This window comes from Dipodomys merriami, unplaced genomic scaffold (genome assembly GCF_024711535.1).
Source record: "Dipodomys merriami isolate MVZ:Mamm:240054 unplaced genomic scaffold, mDipMer1.0.p SCAF_101, whole genome shotgun sequence".
Lineage (NCBI taxonomy): Eukaryota > Metazoa > Chordata > Mammalia > Rodentia > Heteromyidae > Dipodomys > Dipodomys merriami.
This window is the reverse complement of record NW_027202283.1, coordinates 3224757-3245298: the sequence shown is the minus strand read 5'-3', so window position 1 is coordinate 3245298 and position 20542 is coordinate 3224757.

The window sequence follows — 20542 nt, the reverse complement described above, 5'->3', positions numbered from 1 at the left end:
ATGGTCATTGAGATGAAGTCTAGACTGGAGGCCTGTAGTGAGCAGCAGAGCATCTGCATAGTGAGCACAAGGCACTGAGTCCAACTCCTAGGACCATAAAGAAGAGGTAGAAGAAAGTGAAAGTGTAGGAGAAAGAGGAAAGGAAAGGAGGAGAAAGGTGTAAGAGAGGAGGAAAGGCATAGCAGGAGGAAGAAGAGGAGGGGACAGGGAGAAAGTTGAAGGGAAAAGGGATGTAAGAGGGAAACAGGACCCTGGGGAAAAGAAACAGGAGAGGAGACAGAAGGAGAAAGATAAATGTAATATAACAACAAGAATTGTTGGAAAAAATTTTGCATAAGTGATCTGCATGTGCATGGCAGGATTATTTTTAATCAGTGAGAAAGCTAGCACGGTGACAATATGGGTGATACCTGTTGTTCGGTCATTTTATTTTCTTTCTTCAGTGAGGAGTTCAGAAGAAATCCTGTTTGGTGTTTGACAGCTATATTCAGGATTTCTTTTTCATGAATTAAACATGGGAAGGAACTATATGCAACCTCCCTTAATTAAAAAAAGAATAGAAGCTATATTTATTAGTATTACTGTGCATGAGGAAATCGTGGAGATTTTTGGTTAATTCAGAGGGCTCCATGCAAAAATATACGACAAGAGGGAATTAAAACTGTTTTTAAAGTATAATACATTATCATGGATGAGAAGTTTTAGTGGATGTTTTTCTTTTTCTTTTTCTTTTTGCTAGTTGTTCAGTGCAGCAGCAAGGCTGTACCCTGGAACCCATTCGAAGTCACCAGATGAACCTCAATTTCTGTAGTCCCTGTGGGTGTGGGTGCCTCTTCAGGCACCCGTTGAGAAGTGGGGTCCCCTTCCTTCTGGTGAATGTACAGTGAGGTGATGTGTGTGCATGCTCCCCAGCATTGCCAGATGAGCCCCGCCCATCCTTCCCACCTCCCATCCCAGTCTCTGTTGCTCCATTTCACTCAGGATCTGGCAGCCATGGGGCTGGAGTTGAATCCACTGCTGCCTTCTCTTCCTCCAGCTGTGCTGGTACTGGTCTGCAGTGGTCTTAGGTGAGAGTGCCATCCCAGGGAGACTCCGTTCTGAGGTCACTGCCTGCCCTCATGGGTGTGGGGTGTGGGGACACCATGTTTGTACACTGTACAGTCCACGGGAGAAGGAAGGCTGGGCGGGCAGTCCACCCCTTTGAGGCCAGGCAGCCCAGCTGTGGTTCACCTTATCAGTCATTTATTTATTGTGAAAACACCATACAGAGGGGTTACAATTACAAGGGCAATGAGTACATTTCTTTTTTGGGGGGGGGTCCGGTTGTGAGGCCTGAACTCTGGGCCTGGGCGCTGTTCCTCAGCTCTTCAGCTCAAGGCTAGCACTCTACCACTTGAGCCACAGTGCCACTTCCGGCTTTTTGCTTATGTGGTGCTGAGGAATCGAACCCAGGGCCTCATGCATGCAAGGCAAGCACTCTACCACTGGGCCACCTTCCCAGCCCCAATGAGTACATTTCTTATCAAGCCCTTTCCCATCCTCCTCCCCCCACCACCAAAGTTGTAAAGTTCATTTTTCGACATAACGACTTGTACATCTCCTTGTTGCAATGAGTCCACCTGTATCCCTATTTAAACTATTTGTTTTTGCCCTTCCCCTCCACAAATTATACCAACAGCAAATACAGAGAGAGCAGGGGGTATTCAAATGTTTTTCGTTCACTCGATTATTTCTAACATATTTATAAGATGATTTCTTTGTTGCTTTGTATGTCCCTCCTCCACGGTATAACCCCTGCTCTCACCTCATCAGTCTTTAAGGTGGTCTGGAGACTGGAGTTGTGTGCTGGCCCCTCTGCCAGAAGGCTTGTGACAGCTGCACAGCTCAGCACCCTGGAGCCCCTTTAGCATCCCCACAGACTTCCGTTTTCTGGTCCCTGTGAACTCGGGTATGGGCTCATCCCTGCATATGCCCATCAGTGCCAGAGGAGTCTGGACTTTCAATGCACCAGCTGCAGCACCAGGGGCCTGAAGTCCTTTGGCTTTGCTGTGTAGCCTCCTCCTTCGTCCTTTTGGTCTGCATGGGCCCAGATCTGGGTGACATTCTGGGGATGCTCCGTTTGGAGGCTCACTCCCTACCCTTGTTGTGCTCCAAAGCAGGGAAATGGGTCTGGCCTTGGCTGTGTAGTCCACACAGATGGAAGGCAGGACTTGGGGTCTGCCTTGCCTTCCATCCTGGCTTTGGCCCCTGAGGCTGGTTTGCTTGATCTGGTCACTGATGGAGCCTTGTTGGCCGCAGCCCACCACAACAAGTGCTGCACCTGCTGCAGCAGCAATGTGATGTCCTGGGCCCCCTCAGGGTCACCACAGGGACCTCTGATGGGTCTACATGCGCTGGGTGTGGGTGTCATCCCAGGACTCCCATTAGGAAGTGCCACTCCCCTTTGTGGTACTGGAAGCAAGAGGTGCCACATATAATTTCTACGTTCTAACATTTTCCTTCACTGAGATAAATAGAACTGGGAGATTTAAATAACTTTTATAAAAACCAAATATTTAACCTATATCACTTCAACCTGTTAAACTATTGTAATTTTTTTATCTAGTAGTAATTCTTTTTTTTTTTTTTTTGCCGGTCATGGGGCCTGAACTCTGGGTCTGGGCGCTGTCCCTCAGCTCTTCAGCTCAAGTCTAGCGCTCTACCACTGGAGCCACAGCGCCACTTCCGGCTTTTTCTGTTTATGTGGTGCTGAGGAATCGAACCCAAGTCCTCATGCTTGCAAGGCATGCACTCTACCGCTGAGCCACTTTCCCAGCCCTCTAGTAGTAATTCTTTCTGTAATTACTTATTTTACTTTTGAATGTAACTAATAAATATTTTGTGTGTGTTTTACTATTCTAGTATAACTTCGTTTGCACTACTTACATACAATTTTTTTTCAAATTCTGATATTTAATCATGTGTTTTGGATAAGAGTTTTGTTGTACTTTTATTTCAGTTTGCCATTATGGCCTTATAAATACAAACAATAAAATCCATTTTTGTTAGTATCAAGTTCAATGATTTTGGACTATAGACTCAAGGATATAGCATTATATATCATACAGTAATATGTATCACTTTGTTTAAAACTGCTCCATAAAATAAGTAGTAATTCAGGTGGCAGCTACTTCATCTGGCATGCTGATCCCTCTGGTGAAATAGGATCCTAGTGGCAGTCTGTCCAAATGGGGCCCTTGTGGGCACCTCGCCTGGGACTGTGGGAGAAGATCAGGGTACACCTCCTGTTGGGCTAGGGCAGCAACCCAGTAGCTTCTGTGTGAATGACACAGTGCCACTGACTCACATCTAGCACCTGCCTGCCCCGTGGGCCTGGGCTCTGAGGATCAGCCCCTGGGAGCACACACACACCGTGGGGCAGAGACCGCCCACCTAGGAAGGAGTGCAGACTGAATAGAAGCCATTCTGTGGACCAGCTTGTACAGTATTTATCCTTTATGAAGCAGGGGACAATTCTGCTCCACTGTGGGGAGAAGACAAGAAAGACAGGCCCAGGAGGGGTGATGCCAACTTTTGTATTCAGGCTGGCAAGGAAACTTTTCTCCACGCACTCTCCAGCAGGCTCAGGAAGCCCTTCCATGCTCCTGGTCGATGGAGTAGTAGCCAGGAAACTCACGTCTGATACTCCTGGCTGCTCTTTTGTGTTTGTTTGTTAATTTATTCAGAGAGCCTCTCCCTCAGACAGCAAAGTTATATTCTGGGTTTTGTAAAACGTTCTGCATCTGAGCATTCTCAGTGTTTGGTTTTTGTGTTGTTTCTTGTAAATGGGTTGTAAAATTTGTGTTTTAGGTTTTGAGGTGCAGGAAGAGGAGCCAGAATATGAACACAGTTTCCTATAAGCCTTTCATCTAAAACTGAAAACAGATTCTCTCTAAAACTGCCTTTCAGGAAATAAATTTGAGAGGGGAAAAGGCTCTTTTATCATGAGATCAAAATGTGCTATTTTTATATGCATGTTTCATACGTTCAAAATACAATTAAGTAATTCACTATCTAGGAACAATTTTTCAGATCTAAGATATAAGTGTTTTGGGAGCTAGAGGCAGGGTTATTGTGAGCTTTATCCAAAGGGAGGGAAGGAAGTTAAAATCCATAGATGACTTTGTAGAATCAAAATGGTAATACAAAATAAGAATCACAAAAAACCCTTTGTGCTATTCGGGGTCTTTTATTCTTCCATAATAATTTTTGGATTGCTTCTTCTATTTCATTTAAGAGTGAGATTGGGATATTGATAGGTATCACATTGAATTTGGATATAGCTTTTGGCAGTATTGCCATTTTCATGATGTTAATCCTCCCAATTCATGAGCATGGGAGGTTTCCCACTTCCTTAGTTCTGCTTTCTTTTTCTTTTTAAGGTTTTTAAAGTTTCCATCACAGACGTCCTTCACCTCTTAAGTTAACTCCTAGGTATTTTATTTTTTTGTGCGGCTATTAAAAAGGGTTGCTTTCCTAATTTCAGCCACACTCTTATTGTTATTGGAATACAGGAAAGTCATTGGTTTCCAAGGGTTAATTTTATACTCTGCTAGTTTGCCAAAATTTCTGATCAGCTCAAGTAACTTTGGAGTGGAGTCATGGAGTTCTTTAAATACAAGATCATGTCATCTGCAAAGAGGGAGAGTTTTACTTCATCTTTCTCTATTTGGATCCCCTTTCAGTTTGCATCTTGTCTTACTGCCCCAGCTAGCATTCTAATACTAAGTTGATGAGGAGTGGAGAGAGTAGACATTTTTAATCTCACTCCTGTATTTATAAGAAATGGCTGTAACTTTTCACCATTAAGTATAATACTGGCTGCAGGTTTGTCAATCCTTAACAGAAAGAACAGTACTGGAACAATATCAGTTCCAAATTTCAAACTCTACTAAAAAGCCATAGTAAAAGAACAGCTTGGTACTGACACAAGAATGGACCTGAGGACCAGTGGAATAAGACTGAAGACTCAGAAATGAATCCTCTGACCTATAGCCACTTACTCTTTCACAAGGGAGCTAAAAAAACAGAATGGAAGACAGACAGCCTTTTGAGTAAATGGTGTGGGAAAAATTGGTTAAACACCTGTAGAAAACTAAAGCTAGATTCTGTATGTCACCCTGCATGAGAATCAACTCTGAATGGATCAAAGACCTCAAAATAAAAGAAGACACCAAGAAAACATTACATGAAGGAATAGGAATAAATCTAGGGTTTTTTTTTTTTTTTAGCACAGACAGAAATTTTCTTAATAGAGAGCCAGAAACAAAAGAAATCAAAGGAAGTTTGGACAAATGGGATTGCATGAAACATCAGATCTTCTGCAAGGCAAAGGTCATAGCTAGCAAGATCAATAGAAAGCACACATACTGGGAGAAGATCTTCTCGACACAATGTCTTATATCTAAAATATACTTAGGACTCAAAAAAAATCCCCCAACAATAAATCTTCAAACAAACAACTGCTCAATAACTAAGTGGGCTAAAGACTTAAAGAGAGACTTCTCTGAAGAGGAAATAAAAATGGCCATTAGACACATAAAGAAATGCTCAACTTTTCTGGCCATAAAAGAAATGCAAATCAAGACAACATTGAGATTGCACCTCACTCTAGTTAGAATGGCAATAATCAAGAAATGTAATAACAACAGATGTTGGAGGGGATGTGGTTAAAAGGGAACCCTACTGCATTGTTGGTGGGATTGTAAATTTGTTTAACCACTTTGGAAAGCAGTATGGAAGTTGTTCAAAAGAATCCGTGTAGAGCTCCCCTATGATCCAGCAATCTTACTTTAGGGCATTTACCCAAATGATCACAAACAAGGTCATACCAAAGCTGCCAGCGCAACCATGTTTATTGCAGAATTAGTCACCATAGCTATGATATGGAATCAACTCTGATGCTCCTCAGTAGATGAATGGATCAAGAAAATGTGATATATATCTATATATATGTATATAGATATAGACATACACACACAATGGAATTCTATGCCTCCATTAGAAAGAATGCAATTACCCCATTTGTTAGGAAATGGAAAGATTTGGTAAAAATTAAATTAAGTGAAGTAAGCCAGGCCCAAAGAAACATAGGTCCATGGTTTCCCTTGTTTGCAAGGACTAGTACATGTCTAGGACAAGCAGAGAAGATCAAAGGCTATGTACATATGACCATATAAAATGATGTTAAGCGAAATATACCCCAAGTTAGAGACATAGTGGTTTTTCCTTTCTTGCTTTTGTTTTTAATATAATGTACTATGTGATTCTTTTGTAGGTCCACCCCCCCATGGTATAATCCCTGTTTTCACTCTATTTGATCAAGTGTTCTGCATTTTGTATATACATTTTTGTAATTTGGGGAGTGTAAGAGATATAGCAGAATGTTTAAATGGGGATGCAGGTTGACCCATTGTGATGATGAGATGTAGAGGACACTGTGTCAAAAATGAATTTACAGTGTCGGGCAGGGGTCAAGGAGGGAGGAGTTGGGGAGGTGGGGAGGGAAGGGCTAGGGGAAAAACAAAGGAGGAGGTAACAATGCTCGATAGGAAATGAACTCATTACCCTACTCATGTAACTGTAAACCCTCTGTGCAGTAATTTTACAATAAAAAATATAAAAATATCTCTGCCTGGTGTAGATTTCCAATGCTGCCCTCGGCATTGCATTTTTTGCCTTTTTTGGCTGTGGTTAGGTCTGCCTGTCCAGTGGATCAGTAGTCTTCAAGGCATCTTGGTCCTGAAGTGGACTTGGATTATCTATTGGTTGTTGGAACCAGGCCAAGGACAGGACAAAACCACTTCCAGGGCCTGGCTTCTTCATTCCCCATGCAACTAGGATTGTAAGCACTATTTCTCTGAATTTGTCCCCAGAAAAATCACTGAACCAAAAGGCAAAGTCACCAAACACCTCTCCTCCTCCCCCCATCCCCTCCTTTCTCCCTCCTTGGGAAAATACAAAATAATTTTGCAGGTTTTAGAAAACACACAAATTGCCCACCACCTCCCCTGGTAAACTAGGTTTTAAGTCACTAAGTCATGTAAACAGATAATGCCCCATTCATTATTCTGGACAACATCTTCAGGTTGTTGGATGCTTTAATTTGTTGTTGTTGGTGGTGGTGGTAGGGGGGCCTGAACTCTGGGTCTGGGTGCTGATCCTGATATGTTCAGCTCAAGGCTAGTGCTCTATCACTTGAGCCATAGTGCCATTTCCACTTTTTTCTGCTTGTGTGGTGCTGAGGAATTGAACCCAGGACCTCATGCATGCAAGACAAACACTCTACCACTGAGTCTCCTTCCCAGGCCTAATGCTTTAATTCTTTAAAATTTCTTCTTGTCAGTCATGAGGTTTGAACTCAGGACCTGGGTGTCAACATATCCCTAATTTCTTCAGATCAAGGAGAGCCCTGACCGCTTGAGCCACAGTGCCACTTCCTGTTTCTAGACAAGCATCTCTCAGACTTTCCTGCCAGGGTTTGCTTTGAGCAGCGAATTTTTAAATTATATTTCTTCTACGTGTTTATTGGAACATTACAGTTTTTCTGAAATTTAAAGTTTTCTATAAACCTTTGTCTTCAAGTAATCCAACAGCATTAAATATTACATTTAGAAGCTATCCTATAGCACATCAATTTTGACATTATTATGGTAAGATGAAAATCTTATTCTTTGTAGAAAAATCCCATTAAAGTCTAAATGGGAAATATGCTAATTTCAGCAATCTTGAATCTCCTTCCTCTTTTTTTTTCTTCTCTCCAGTATCTTTTCTTGTTTTGGAACAAGTGTCATGGACTGTCCAACCATTCAAAAGGAAGTTTAGTCCATTAATTTTATAGAAAAGGAATGCAGCCTGCCTGCATGTGAAGGCAACTTTGAGTACAATGTTAATCTGATAATTCACATCATTGAATTTTCAAAGTTGTTTTGATAATTTTTTGTTAAACCATTCGTTAAAGAGGTTCCAAATAGCAATAATAAAAACCAATGTTTTGCTTTCTAAGACGGTTTTAAAAGCTAGTAATTCAACAAACACATTCTATCCTTCCACAATTTCATGGTGAAGAACTTCTCTTTTATAATTGCCCTTACCACTGACTCCCTCCCTTCAATCTTGCAGCTTTATTCAGTTTTATTGTTACAGCTTTCATTTTGGTACTAGCATCCATAATCTCCTTGTAGTATTTGACAATGAGATTTCATTTGTTGTTAGAGAGCTCAATTTATATTTCCAAAGGCAGCCTCTTGAGCATATCATAGAGCATAAAATCTTGAATATCATTAACGTGATCTTATACAACTATTCCATAAATTAATATAAGTACCACATAAATGTGCATTTTCATATAATTTTTAAAATGCAAAGTAGTTACATATATATTTCAAAAATAATTCAGACCACTAGTAGAAGAGACTAAGCTAAACCTTTTGCATCTTCATCAATATTCTTTGTAAAATTTTCTTTTCTCATAAACTTTCACCTTAGAGCCTTCTTTTCCTAGCAAGAAGTTATAAGTGATGTCCTTGGATTTTAGTGACCTCTGAGTAACCTCTTTTCTTTCCACCACCAGTTAGTCCTTCATGTTAAATACCTGAGGAATAACTTGGACCAATGTGCCTGCAAGAGGAGTACCCAAGTCGACTGTCTGTGCCCAATCTACCCTTTGTTTGGGAATGGAGTATCAGAGAGAGGGGTGTCAGGGATCAGGTAGCTGGAACCATGGTGTTATGAATTATGGGTAGCAGAAAAGAGTAGTAGAGACTAGGATACCAGGGAAAGGGTAACTGTGACTGTAATTGCTGAGTTGCAGTGTCAGGAAATTGGGTAGCAGCAACAGCTTTGCAGGGGTTGGGGTAGCTAATACAGGCATCCAGAACTGTTTAGCAGGGGCAAGGAAGCATAGAAAAAATGAAAGAGCAAAAGTCGTGAGGGATTGTGGGGCACAATCAGGGTAAAAAGGTCATGAGTGTGCAAACTGGGTAGCCAGTACTATGGTAGAAGCAATTTTCATGGTGGACTGATGTGGTGCAGAGCTCTGGGTTTGCCTCTCCAGTTTTGGCTGTTAGATCTTTAGGGAAACTAACTCTAGCAGCTATTATCAGCTTGTTGTGTTCAGGCACGTGCCATCTATAAATGTCTACTCCAAGTAGATTGCATTCTTTGACACCAGTTATAGGATCTTTGCTCTAAGCATCCTGAGAGACCACACTCCACAATGCTGCAGAACAGTCTCCACATAGTGAGCTGCAATCACCTCATACAACTCTTGCTGCTCCTCTCCAATGTCAATTATGATAGCAAGGGATCTGAGATGTGCTCAGCAGCAGTGCTCTGGGAAGCTACCAATTCTTACTCTGGCCTTCTGGGAGCTCCCTAGCAATGTGAAAGAGCACTTGCTGTGGCTCTTCCAACTTCTCTCTGTGGCTCTGGACAGCCAGACTCTTGTACCTCAGATGGGTTACTTTGATGTCCATGTGGCCTCAAACTTGCTCTATCTTCTCTCTCTAGGTGCTCTTCAGCTTCAGCTTCAGCTGCCTCTCCTTTTCCCTCCAGGTAGCTCACTTCATCCCCACATCCTTTGAATTCTGCTTCATATCACACCAAGGCCTTCCACTTTCTCATTTACCTCTGTAGCTAGCTGTGAATCTGGCACAACAAGCTATATGTAACTTCTGTATCTGTTTATCAAGATTTGAGCTGGAATCCAAGGTGGTACTAGCTCACTGAGAACATGGGAAGCATCTTAAATACTCCCATGCCATTCACTGCTCATTGAGAAAGATGCAATTGTGTTGTGGTCAGTCTCTCCTTCTCCATTTCTGGCTCAGCAGAATAAAGTGAAGTCACAATGGAGCTACCAGACAGCTGCTATGTCAGAAAGTGACCCAACGAAAGATAATTTTGCGAGGGGATACTTATCAAATGTAGTAGGATGAATGCACATATTTATAGGACACTACTAAGGGCTTTCATCTGACTAGTTATGTTATGTCCAAAATGGCAGACCAATCTTAGGCTCTCGCCTAGATCTTCCTGTTCTGAAGGCCCTGAAGACTCCTACATACAACTCAGACTTAAGGACATGGGTAAATAAAACAGTAGGTGAGAGCCGGGTGCTGGTGGCTCACGCCTGTTATCCTAGCTACTCAGGAGGCTGAGATCTGAGGATCGCGGTTCAAAGCCAGCCTGGGCAGGAGAGACCATGAGACTCCTATCTCCAATAAATCACCGGAAAACCGGAAGTGGCGCTGTAGCTCAAGTGGTAGAGCGCTCGCCTTGAGCTGAAGAGCTGAGGGACAGCGCCCAGGCCCAGAGTTCAAGCCCCACGACCGACAAAAAAACAAAAACAAAAACAAAAACAGTAGGTGAGTATGGATTAGTATTCTGAAGGTATGCTAAGGTGTTGTCTTGTCATGACTACCATGAAATCAATGTCCTTTCTCTGACCTTCACCATAGTTCTTTATTTGGCAAAATTGGCAAGTTTCTTAGTGTGCCACTTTCTCCTGTTAGTTCAGTGCACAGGTTAAAACTGAAGAATTAGAAAAATTAGGGCTGAGTCCATTTTACAATTTGCTAATTTTGCTAACTGCTGATTCTGCTTCTGTAAACTTGCTTACGCTGGCACTGACCCTTCCCTTCCCAAAAATGAGTTAACAAGTTTCAGGGACCAGATGTCGGCCCCAGGACAAGGTCAGTGGTAGTAGATAAAGAACAGACAGTACGTGTTCCTCAGTTCCCATTTAGAAATTCCCCAGACAGGACCTTGAGATAACGACCACCTGGCAAGACCACAAGCTAAGCCAAATGTCAACCAATCATAGGCCTGTAACCATGTAAACCCCCCTTAAACCAACCATGGGCCAGTCATTTTACAAAGAGTGTTACAAAATTTCCCGCGTGGCAAAGTGATTGTTGGCGTATATGATGACCTTTAAATGAACCAATCATGGGATGCTTTGTGTTATGCGTTAATCTTGTGGTTTTTACCTTTAAAAAAGGGCTTGTAACCACTTCTCGGGGCTCCCTGTCTGCTCGGGACAGAGAGTCCGTTTGCACAAATGTCAAATAAACTCCTCTTGCTTATTGCATCTCCCAGCCTGGAGTCTGAGTTTCTGGGGCGCCCTCCCATTGACGAAAGTATTCCAGGAGTCTGGGGTCTTTCAAAAACATTAAGCATGCCAAACCATGGGTTTCCATTGTCCTAGTAGAAGTTTTGCATTCTAGGATCTTCCTTCTAGGTAAGTCTATTCTTGGGCCCTCATATGCATATGCTCACAGAAGTGAATGTCTCACAAACCATGGAACATAGTTGGCCAATGATGATTAGCTCACACAGAGACTCAAGAAGTTTGGGTCTGTAGCCTTTCTGAGAGGCCTTGGACTAGGTACTGTGGGCAACATTGACAGTAATTCCTCAGAGCAATACCACTGGCAGCAAGTGAGCCCTGACTACTACTTAGCCCTTACTAGTTCTCCCTCGGGTATGAACACATGAACAAACCCAGTTTAGCTTATTGCACAGTGTCCTCATCAATGAAATCATTTTGAGCCTAGGAGAAACTCTTCATTTGAAAAGCAGTACACATAAGAAGCAGATGATGGCCCACACTCAAATGCTTCAGGAGAACAGATTGTAAGGGTGTCTACACAGTTGGGAAATAGGATTCTGAGGGGTGGGAAGGGATGATTTTAGATAGCAAACTTAGAAGTAATTATACAAATTCCTAACCTAACTTTCTTCTGCCCCTCAGATTCAATTCAGGAAGTGGTGGAATGTTTATAATCACAAAATGGAGTTTTTAATCCCAGGCCCAAACTTTAGGTGTTCTTGTTACGTCTTCACACCTGCCACTGATGTAAACAGTCAGAAGGGCAAAGGGGAAGGGAGCCCCTGCACAGGAATATAAATGGAGCTTACAAGCCACTGCAATCTGTGACTTTCTATGTTGAAGGTAAGATAAAAGGCAGTTTGAGTTTCTAAGAACTCAGTTTCTAGGCTACATGGCTCCTTCAGAACTTCTTTCACTCCTCCTGTGTTTTGAGAGCAACAGTTAGTACAGTACTTCTGTCTCTTAGGGGCAATCTTTCTCTTCACACAATGCTTAAAGTAGACAATAGGTGGAAGCTGCCATTAAATAAAAAAAAGTATGAAATCAGGCTGGAAAGATGGCTCAGTGGTAGAGCGCTTGCCTTGCATGCATGAGGCCCTGGGTTCAATTACTCAGCACCACATAAGCAAAAAGAAAAAAGCCGGAAGTGGCACGGTGGCTCAAGTGGTAGAGTACGAGCCTTGAGCTGAAGAGCTGAGGGACAGCGCCCAAGCCCAGAGTTCAGGCCCCAGGACCGGACCGCGCCCCTCCCCAAAAAAGTATGAAATAGCACACAGTGAGTGCTTCCCCTGAATTCCTGGACCTAACAATCTCTCATTTCTGCAAGGCAAGCACTCTACCACTGAGCCACCTTCCCAGCCCCCAATTTCTCATTTCTGAAGAAAAAATGATTATGGGTGAGTACTAACAGCCTCCATTGCATGGTGAGCTTAGAACACTTTTCCCAAGGCAGGTTCTGTCCAGGTATTAGGATGGCTGAGATCTACTGGATCAATGAACTTACAGACAATGCAAGACAGAAAAGTCTAAGAGACTGAGTCTCAAAAGAAGAAACTGGACCAAGAAGAGAAAACTTATCATTGCTGGAAATGGAGAAATTCAGAGAATGTTTCTCTGAATACAGACAGGGTAAAATTATAACAAAGTTCTAAGTTGTGGCTCATTAGTAGAAACTATCAAGTCAAACCTCATTAAAGCTAAAAATAAAACTTATGAAAATAAAAAAACTATTTGGATTTCAGTACTAACATCTATTTTAAGATGTGTGTGTGTGTGTGTGTGTGTGTGTGGAGTCTGAGATTATGTATGGGACAGCATTGGTTCTTAAAAATCACAATATTGACGCTGTCCTTTAGGTGTCCAATTGAAGTCTGGTGGTGTTCTAGCTCTACCAGTTGAAACACACAATTCTCAATTTCTTCTGATTAACTGCAGATAAACATGTAATGGATATGTCAAGCTGGGTTGGTTTCAGTTGTACTCTGTCGATATTATGTTCACAATGAACTATACCACTGTGGACAGGGACAGGAGGGAAAATCAGAGACAGAGAGCAAAGGAAGGGATGAGATTGTCAAACCAGAAATGAACTCATTACCTAATTTACAAAATTAAAAATCTGGGTTGATGATTCTCTCCTCCAGTTTTTGTAGGTGCCCTTAAGGCCCATCGGTGGAGATTTTGAAGGTTAACTTATATGATAATTAATATAGAGCCAGAATCTCTTAAGAAATTTTATGAAAAGCATTTCATTCTTAGTACTGGTTTCTCTTTGAGTGGTGATTCTATATGTTGTTGGCAGAGCTAATTTTTTTCCTTCTTGTCTTTAGTACTTGTCAGGTGTTGAAATCCTTCTTAAAGCTTTGCAACAGAGGTCTGCTATATCTTGGCACCCTGCCCCTAACTAAAATGGTAATCAACGTTTGAAATTAATGTACTTGATATGAGTTTTATTTATTTATTTAATTTGTTTTTGGTGGTGAACTCTGGGCCTGGTCGCTGTCCTTCAGCCCTTCAGCTCAAGACTAGTGCTCTACCACTTGAGCCTCAGTACCTCTTCTAGCTTTTCTGCTTAGGTGGTGCTGCAGAATCAAACCCAGGGTCTCGTGCATTCAAGATAAGCTGTCTACCACCGATCCACCTTTTCAGCCCTTAGGAGTGGTATTTTTGTGCACGGATCTATCAAGCAAATCTATTTACCAAATGTGTTCATTTGCCACTATACATATTCAAAATTATGAATTATCTGATATTTTAATGAATAAAACTGTTATCATTGTTACCAGAAATTGTTTGTCTCCTCATGCTGTAAACATGGAGGAGGCATTTTAAACTAAAACTACAAAATAAATTTTAAGATCTTGGTGTTAACAAATGTGTCCAGGTGTTGTTACATTAAACAGAGAATTCAAGATGGTTTTTCTTCATGAATACAGAGATCAAAGTTCTTATAATACTTTTTTCAAAATGCAAATTAAAGGGAAAATCAGTCAGGAGGTAAAATTTATATTGAATGTAAATTTTTAAAGAGGAAAAGAAGATCCTAGACGGCAGACTAAAGACAAAGCAACATCAGAGCCCTATATGCTCAATACTAAATAAGAAGCTTTAATTGAAAAATTCAGCTGGAATGTGAGCATCAGGCAAAGGCAAGCAATCAGAGCCTACCACCAACAAAGAAACACCATAATGTATATCTCAGAAAAAGGAAACAATTTCAGACCAGGGCTCAACATCCTTATCCTTGATTTCAATGATACACATCCACCCCCCCTACACACACACAGAAACACACACACAGAAACACACACACAGAAACACACACACACACACACAAACACACACACACACACACACACAAGAATGTATGCAACAGCTCAACCTACTCACATCCATTCAACATGAATCAAAGATCTTCCTGTTATATTTGAAACTTTAAAAGTTTCAAGTCTTGTAAATAATTGATAACAGATGCATAAGCAATTATTTTCTGAATAGCATCTGCTATGAAAATGAGAGTTCATGATTGTTATAACTACTTAAACATCTCTGAATCTCAAAAGAATTAAACTAGAGACAATCCGAATTTGGGGACTATATTTCTACCAGCTCTTCTGCAAAGGCTTAATAAGAAGTTATGAAATCTAAACTTAAATACCAAATCAATACAATTAATAATTGTGTAAGTGAAGTGAAAGACACTGATCAGAGACCTATGCTGTCTCCAGTTCTCAGCCAGCTGCACACTGTGGCACCTTTGATTCTGCTGGGCCTGGCCCACAGTTGTATTCCCAGAGCAGTGATCCTGCTGGGGTTGGGGCTGGGAGATTTGTGGAGAGGAGGGGTGGCCACGGGGGAGGCCAAGCTGGGATTGGGGGTGATGGTGGTAGGGAGAGAATGGGAGGCCCTGGCAGAGGCTGGTGAAGGGAGGAAGGAGGCAGTAGCCCAGTGGCTCAGGAAGCAGCAACTGCAAAGGCAGCTGGGTTCTGGGGAGTGTCTGTGAGGTGCAGAGTTTGGCCCCTGGGGTCTGGTGGCTGGGTGAGGAGAGGAAGGAGTCTCAAATCCCACCTAAACAGACAGTGAGAAATGAGACAACCAGTGGCTGAAGAATTACAAGAAGAAAGGCAGGGACTTGGGATTGTAGGTAAACTCTGGGGGCGGGGAGGACAGCAGTGTTGGACAAGAGGTAGTCATGCCTCTCTGGAGGCTGTGGGTTTGGCCTCACTCTTGCCTTTAAGCAGGCACCGTATAATTCTGTCTGGAATCTTTAATAGCAGCTTAGTTTAACCTTAAAGTCTAATTTATTTGCTTTGCTTTTTTTTTTTTTTTTTGCTTAAAGTAATAGAAGAATTGGTGGGACAATCTGAAAGGATCTCTGGCTTCTTATTTTCTCATCACCCTGAGCTACAACCTGTGTGCTACCAGCTTAGATGATGGGACTTTGAAATTCTGGAAAGCAGATGCACATCATAAGGCCCCATGGCTTTGGGATTTCTCATATTCTTTTTAAAATGTAATTGTTACTAAGGTGTGTACAGTGATTTCACAATTCATATAATGTGTACACTTGTCTTGTAGACAATGCCATCCTTTCCTGAGCTTTTTCCCAGTTTCTGTTTTTTTTGTTGTTGTTGTTGATTGTTTTTGTTTTTGTTCCTGACCTTCAGCTTGAACTCAGGATTGGGTGTTGCCCCTGAGTTTTTTGTAATCAAGGCTACTTTACCTCTGGAGTCCCAGCTCCTTTTATGGCTTTTTGGTTGTTAATTGGAGAGAAGAGTCTCAGAGATTTTCTCACTCCATCTGGCTTTGAACTGAGATCATCAGCCTCCTGAGTAGCTAGTATTCTAGGCCTGAGTCCCCAGTGTCCAGCTACTAAAGTGTTGGTTTCATGCTTCCCTGTTTGTGTTACAACTTTCCTTAACTCTTGGCACTAATACTACATATTGCTTGGCTCAAATCTGAATCGGTGGAACATGCTGTATTTTGAGGAAGGCAGGAATAGGAAACTGTAGGCCATATGGACATATAAGCTAAACAAATCATTGGGAACATGGCATAAAGACAAATAAGTTTATTGCCAGTTGACTGTGTCATGTCTTTACTGTTAATTCTGCATGGCCTGTGGATGATGTTATACATATCCAAATGGTGATTGGCAGAAATAAGGTTTCTCATCCTGTTCTATAAACAAAACAAAAACCACCAAAAAAATACTACCTATGAGTCCAGCAATTTCCTCTAATTAGAGATCAGTATGCCATAGTTTATGAAAAAATATCCATTATTCAAGTGCTGCTACTTTTTCTAACCACAAATATAATGAAATATGTAGTTGTCTGTAGAATTGTGTATGAACGCCATCATTTTAATTCACAAAAAAATCAGACATTTAAATGTTTATTTATCTATTTTTTGTCAGATGTGGGGCTTGAACTCAGTGCCTGGGCACTGTCTGTGAGACTCTGTGCTCAACATAGTTAGCACTCTACCAATTGAGCCACAGAGACACTTCTGACTTCTGAGTTGTTAATTGGAGGTAAGAGTCTTATGGGTTTTTTTCTTCCTGAGCTGAGTTAGAACTGTGATCCTCAGATCTCAGCATCCTGAGTAGCTGGGATTACAGGAATGAGCCACTGGCACCTGGCTTCAATAGTCATTTTTAAAATGATGAACTGCTTGGTGCCTCTGGCTCACATATATAATCCTAGCTATAGTTAGGATTACAGGTATGAGAAACAAACACTAGGTGTGTGTTGTTCATGATGGTTTATATTGGCATGTTTTGATATTGTTTGTTTCTTATGCTACATTGCTCTTATTTTTTTTTCACCTAGGTGGGGGTGATAGGTACTAGCTAGTGTTGAACCTTCTTTGGTTGAGATGGAGCCATGTGGAAGTTCTTGCCTATGGCATGAAATTGAAATCCTCCAGCTCTCAGCTCCCAATGAACCTGGGACGATAGATGTATTCCATCACGCAGAGCCAGTGGTTGGGGAGCATTGCAGAAAAATCTACACTGGTCTTGAACTGATGTCCCAAATAGCTAGCTTTACAGGCATATGCCTTCAAAACCTTGTTGTATTCAATTTCACTTTGAAGTAGTGTTTGTACATACTTAGAGAGTACAATGATAACACACTACATGTTTAATATATAGAAGTCAATACAATTAGCAGGTTAATCTCCTAAAACATTGAAGTTAATGTATTTTGGTAACCTCCTGACTGTGCTAGTTATTTTAGAATATACCATAAACATGAATACATTGATAATGTGTACTAAAAGATTGAAAGTTCATAGAGATTGAGACAAGTTAGACTATGTGTAGTAAATATATATTTATCCATTGCTGCTCTGAAGTACATTATCATATATTCACTGTGACAATACCATCATATATTCACCATGACAATAATTTTCTTGCAGTGTAGAATTTTCCATTTCTTAATCTGCCATCTTTTATCTTTTTTACATTCTCCTTATAAGTATGAATGCTTTCTTGTTTCTTATAATGTTTTGAAATTATTTTAAGATGGAATTAAAATTCGTTGAGTCTACTGTAATTATCTCATTTTGTTTGGTTTTGTGATGCTAAACATTAAGACCAAGGGTGCCTGAAAGTGATGCCAGCAGACTATATCACTAAATTTTATTCTAATTACCTCTTATTATTGTATTTTGATATAGGGTTTTATTGTTGCTGTTTAATAATATAGAGTGTGGTGAAGGTGGACTGAAACTTGCAACCCCACTGCCTCCAATAACAATGCTTTCTTACTAGGATCTGGAAGCACATAATTATCACTCTAGCTAACAGGAGGTTGAGACCTGAGATTTACTTCAGACAGCCTGAACAGGGAATTTTATGAGTCTCTCCTCTCCAGTTCAGTACAGAAAACTTGCAGTGAAACTGTAGCACAATTGGTAGGGCACTACACGCAAGGGAAAAACACTCAGGATTGTCATATAGCCCCTGAGAACAAGCCCTAAAACACACATATGCACAGACACACATTCACCCACATACACACACACTTTCACACACATGTGCACAAACAAAATTGCAGGCAATGTTGTACCTTAAATTCTTATCCAGGGGTTGGACAACAGTCCACTTATTTGTGAAGGTTTTCCTTGATTATTTTGAAGGAGGAGGATAGTTCATGGGACACAGATGACAAGACTTTAGTGAGGAATACTTTATAAATGACTAGCTTATAAAAAGAACAGGAGCACAGCTTTTATCTTTAAATAGTACATTCCTTCAACTATAGTATTTTTAAATAATAATCATTGAATTATGAGAAGACAATGCAGCACCTCTTCCCTTCTCCCCTTCCCCTCTGTCATAAAATATGACAAAATTATCAAAAATAGTCTTTTATCTTACAAGAATGAACACTTGTAAAAATGTCTGACTATATGTGTAATATTTGTTTTTCAATACTTGTTTGATTTTCCCACCTCTAAGTACTTGCCTTTTTTCCAGATGACAGCACACAGGGGCATCAAGAGCAAACAGATTAGGAAACAAAAACCTTACAATGTCCTAGGAAGTAGATGTCAAAAATAGATGCAAGAAGCACATGGCATGCTGAGCGGGCCATGAGACCCAAAATGATTTGTGCATTATGAGAGAAATAGTGACAAATAAGGCTTGGATCTGACCTAGGAAGGGCTCCTTGAGGCTGAGACCATGCCTGTATCTAGGCTTAGCTGAGGATGTTGGGAATTGACAATGTCCACATGTGGATATAGTGATGTGAGAGGGGAGATTTCAGTCTCCACTTTGTCTTTGGGATGGTCTTATGTGACCAAACAGCTTAGATCATTGGGCTCTGAGAAATGACACTACCTACCTCACAATGGAATAGAATATAGAAGTATGAGAGCCAAGCAACTGTAACTGACATTCAGCTCAAGCCAGCTCACTTGGCCTGTGGTGCAGGAACAAGAAAGATGTTCTTGTGTTGTTTTCAAAGTTCAAGAGACTCAGCTCTCAGGCATGAGAGGTATGAGAGCCTCACTCAATGCTGCAGACTTTGGATCAGTGCCAAATCACGAATCCAGTGTCTCAGGCCTTTTTTATAAGAAGAAACCAAGGGAATCATAAGGCAACTCAGGCAAGTATAACTATGACAGGAAACCTATCTAATCTCATCCAGCCCACATTAGAAACTTCTTCTTGTGTGCTTTTATATGTGTATACTGAGAAAATATTTACTGTGTACTTTTCAATCCACTCTATTACAATTACTCAATTTGAAGGGTACTCCCACTTTCACGTTTCAAAGATCCATTCTTTTTACCACCTCAGTGTGACAATGAATCAGCCCAAACCCTGAATGTGCCTTATAACATATGGATCCTGGACTCAGGCTTGCTGGAAATGCTGGTAATGGACCTGGTCCCTGACTACCAGAAAGGTGATCCCTTCTATGTTGGAAACTTCCTCTACCACTATAGAGAGTGGGGGACAATGGAGCAGTTGCTGGATATTCTGTTTAAAAAGTGAATGTTCCTAAGCCAGGTGCCAGTGGATCATGCCTGTAATCCTAGCTACTCAGGAGGCTGAGATCTGAGGATCATAGTTCAAAGCTAGCCTTGACAGGAAAGTCCATGAGACTCTTATATCCAATAAACCACTAGAACACTGGAAGTGGCGCTGTGGCTCAAGTGGGTGAGTGATAGCCTTTAACTGAAGAGCTAAAGGATATCACCCAAGCCCAGAGTTCTAGCCCCACAACCAACAAAAAAAAGTGAGTGTTCCTCTTTCAAACTCAGGGTTGATGAGACCCCCTGGCAGAGTATTGGTATACTTGGCACCTTTCTGAGACTGTTTCACTGGAGTCTGATCAAGGAGCTTGGCTTGAGACAAAGAAGTACACTCTCTGGCTAATTCCTTAGGACTGGGCTGCCAGAGCATTTCATTTGCCTCAGAAGCTAGTGGAGCCTTAGCAATTTGCTTGCTGAGAGACCAGCATTAAAGGAATGAGCCCGTGGCATCCAACGTCCACCCTCACCTAGAAAATCACTATCTTGGAGGCCTTTGAAGGAATATAGACAGAAGAAAGGATGCAACTTAAACTTGAATTGGGGGCTTGAGTGCTGTCCCATTTGTAACACTCTACCATTTGAGCCCCAGGTCCAGTTCTGGCCTTTGGCTGGTTAATTGAAGATTAGTGTCTTTGGAATTTTACAAACTAGACTGCGTTCAAACTGTGATTAGTAGAATTAGAGGCATGAGTCATTGTGCATTTATTTGGACAGATGCATATAAGCATCATCACAGAATTTGCATGAAATTGTGTAAACATATCTCCACTTTTTGTCTGTCATGTTTACATTACCATGTGGGTCTTAGCTAGTCCCATGTGTGTCCTGTTAGTT